Genomic DNA, 4,142 nt, shown 5'->3' with positions numbered 1-4,142 from the left:
AAGAGAAAAGTCCAACTTCCTAAGTTTACAGATACAGCTTTAGTACCTCTGCTGTTGCTCAGAGATTTGCCAGGCTGTAGCAGAAGGAACACCGACAAGTACTATCAATTTTCATTCCTTGAACTCAGAATTCCATCTGCAGCAGTAAAACTGGGAAGAATCATGTCAGATTCAATGTGTTGCTACTGTCCAGAGTAGTCAAAAGCAGCTTGAAAGGCAAATCTGGATCTGTTTCAAAAGGGGAGGGGAAAAAAAAAAGTTAGTTTAGCAGGCACATATTCCTGGACACCAGCTTTTTGGGGGAGGGGGTAGAGAGATGGCTTCTGCTCTTCAGAAATGACTCCATATGTAATTCTGTTGATGAAAACATGTTTTCATTACACACAGACATTTTTCTGAAGGTCTAAAAGTTAATGTGTTTTTTTTCTGCTCTGTACTAGCCAATAGCTTCACAGAATAATAGCATTTGCTGACTTCTCTTGCAGCATTTAGAAGGCTGTCTATTCTTGTTATATCTGCTCATAACTACATTCACTATAGAGTATTGTGCATATAACAGTCTTCCTTGCATTTTTCTCACTTCTCTTAAACAAATGCATGGAAGTAACCTCATGACCTCATTGCCTCTCTCCCCTCAGCCTGTCTTTTCCTCACAGTTTATTGCCCCTCACTCACTCCATTATATCTAAAAATAGAAGTTGTCCCCAGCTCAAAGAGCTGCTTATCTATCTATAAAATACTTAACACATTTGAGGACGTACATAAACTGCTATTCCACAGCCATTTTATCCACACTTGTATATTTATGGTTAAAAGAATTAGTTATCTCTAAGAGGATACTGCGGGTGGAGGAGAGAATTTCATGTCAAGTATAACAGGCATCTTCTACCAAACCTGTTATCTCTTTCTCAACCCCCTCCTCGATGAAGATTTTTCAACTATTCTGATGTGTTATGTTCCTATTATTATCAGGGTAAGTACTGCTGGGAACTAACTCCAAGTATGTAATTATGTGTAAAACTCATACCAATAACTAGGTAAGAAAATTAAAGCAATTTTAGAAAATAACCTGTTTTGTGAAGTATGTATTCATAAAAGACAGACATGCCACAACTAACAGCATATATGCAGTAAAATCTAAAAGCCAGCTTTAAATAGTTCTCAGAATAGCAACAGAAGAGTCTCTCGCATGGATTGCCAGTGGCCAAATATAGATTGTTTTTTTTTTAACCCCTAGTCTTCAGTGAACTTCAGGGAAGAAATATGACTTAAAGTCTCTATTATCAGTTCTTTCCACATTTCTGTCAAGAAGTTTAATCTGCAGCTCATAGGTAAAGCCAGAAGAGCTCCACAGCAGTGACCCAATCTGCCTTCACTTTTAATACAGCACCCTCTCCAACGATGCATTTTGATCTGAGTGGTACAGATGGTCCACTGTTTTATGTGCCTCTGCAGGCCATCCTGCAATATTAAAGATGCTTAATCTGTAGTGGCTCTCATGAGAATTAGGTATGCCTCTTATTTTCTCCCAGATTACACACATGAACTTGACAAGTCTGGTCACTCCTGTTTTACATTTAGGGAAGTGCTATCAGAAATTTATGAAATGTTCTTTAGCTGGGGCATCTAGCTGAGCTTTATTAAGACTGTGAAACCTCCTAGCAGGCTGCTTTAGAGAAAGTCTGGTCCTCTTATTTTCTATGGTTTACGGTCGAGTTTAACAAGCCCCTGACTCCCTTCATAGCCTGAATTAGATACAGCTGCCTCTTTTTGTTCTTAGCTCCTGCTAGTATGGGGAATGAGAATAGAGCCAAACTTAATTCTCCTGTGTGGCAACACAGAACATTACACTAAGTCACATCATAAATGTTGAAGAGATAAAGCCAGACTTCAGTACATTTATTCTATTTATAAACGAACGGAGCAAAGTTCTGTTCCCAAGTAGCATTTACACCAAGGAAAGACTTCTTCTTAATACTGCCCTCAGTAATTAATGTCAGTTCTACAGCAGCACAGGCAGGATGCATAGGGATGACCGATGTCAGTTCTACCCCCAGATGGTATTTTTAACATGCTATTGATTAGTATTGCTTGGCACAGATGAAACAGGCACTGTGTGCAAAACTAGTAATGGACGGCGGCTTGCACACACTGGCGCTTCCAACCTTGCTAATGCAAGTCCTAGCACAACTGTCCCATGCATAAGCCCAGTGCAACTTCACTGAAGTCAAATAATTAAGTTATTCCAACAGAATCAAGAGTAGCGTCTGACTCTTCTTGTAACAGAAAAGGTACAAACACGTAACAAATTAATTCTTGTATTAAATACGTAAGTTAATCCTGCTTCGAGCCTACTTCTAGAAAGCTGTTTCTAGAATGTTGTTTTTCTAGTTATATTTACATTAACTGATTTCTTTTTTTTTTTAAATAAGCATACTGCAAAACACTAAATGCAGAATTGGTATGGCAAGTTCAACTTGCCCAGCAGCCACCACAGAACAGGGTAACAGCATGTAAGCCACACAGTGGAACTGTGCAATAAGGGAAAACTGGTTAGCAAGAAGCAATGCACACCTGCTCTAAATACGGCTGGAACCAATACCAGGTGTATTATTTAAGCAGACTTAGGTGTGCCATTTGTCCAATGTTTAAATTCATTGAAATACATGGTGCTGGAGCCATTCCCTAGCAACCAACCCAATTAAAACCACTTTGCCAGTTAAATAGATTCAGCAGTGCTGCTGTTCTTTTAACTCGAGTCACTCCTATACATCCAAGTTTGATTATGATAACTCCTTTTTCACTGAAGCTGTCAACCATCATTTGAAACCATTATATTTTGTTTGTAAGAGATAAACACATTTTTATATGTGGATTGGGAAGAACCTTGTTTGCAATCAAACAAGGTTCTCAGGGAAAGGCTGGTATCAACGTTACTGCTGTAATCTAACAACATGCTGTGTTTTCTTAAAGTTTTATACTTTCTGATTTTTTTTTCCTCAGGCAGCCAAAAATTTAAGAGAAAGTACAAAATCAAACCGCCAGTGCTAAATGTGACTTTCGAAGATTACAGTTATGCTGATTTACCTACACAAACTATGGCCAAAGTATTTTTATTTGCAAGTAGCAATTTCTTCAGAAGAAGTCAGGAACAGAGCTTCCAGACTTCTTAGAGCACTGAATTACTATTCAGATATGTTCTTCTGACTCGCTTTCCTTATGCTGGTGAACTCTATACCAAAGCTAATATTTATGACAGGGAAGCTTACTTGCATTACAGAATCTCCTCCTATTCTGTACCTTTATTTTAAATAAAATTGAATTATGAATTAGTTATAAATTTCCCTAGGACTTGATATTTTAAAAAAATGTTTTAAATAGCACAATATACTTTCCATTAATCCATACTATTCTTTCTGTTCACTGCTGGCATGTTATTATTAGAGTTTCCCTGTAACACACACAAAATTAGTTAGTCCTCAGATAGGTTAAATTGCTATTTGGATCCCCCAAATCCACAATAATAAACATGCTTTTCTGCACCACATGCAATGATAACCCAGTAACAACTTAAAAGAGATTAAGAATTATTTCCCTATTATACTTATTATCTTCACATATTTATAAATAATAAAGATGCACAGTCATTGACTTTAAAGATAATTATATTAACTCATATTAAGTACAGTAATAACCACAGACACTCACTTCTGAAAATACCAGAAGGGAATGAATGCAAGTGCTTTAAGATAGAAAAAGTAGGCTAGAACAGTTACCATTACACAAATACATTCTACCAAGTAAACAGAACTTTTTGTAGCTGCACACATAAAAAGAAAATCATGCTGTGTATAGACATATGCAAACACGTATAGACATTCAGATACATATATTACCCGGATACGCACGGTAATTTGCTAAATGAGAAACTAAGTGCTACGGCATCAGTTGTCTCTGGAAACTCTTTTCCGCACAGCCACAGCCCGGCGACCACGGAGACACATCCAGCGAGAGGGTGGCCCGCACACGGCCGCCAGGACCTTACCCTCTTCTCCCCCGCGCAACGGGGGCGCGGCACGATCCCCCCACGGCAGGGTTAATAGCTACCGGGCTGGCACCGAGCGCCCACCGTGCCGTGCCGG

The sequence above is a fragment of the Fulmarus glacialis genome, unplaced genomic scaffold, assembly GCF_000690835.1.
Source record: "Fulmarus glacialis isolate BGI_N327 unplaced genomic scaffold, ASM69083v1 scaffold10697, whole genome shotgun sequence".
Taxonomy (NCBI): domain Eukaryota; kingdom Metazoa; phylum Chordata; class Aves; order Procellariiformes; family Procellariidae; genus Fulmarus; species Fulmarus glacialis.
The sequence above is the reverse complement of the archived record's forward strand: the minus strand, read 5'-3'. Positions refer to the sequence as shown.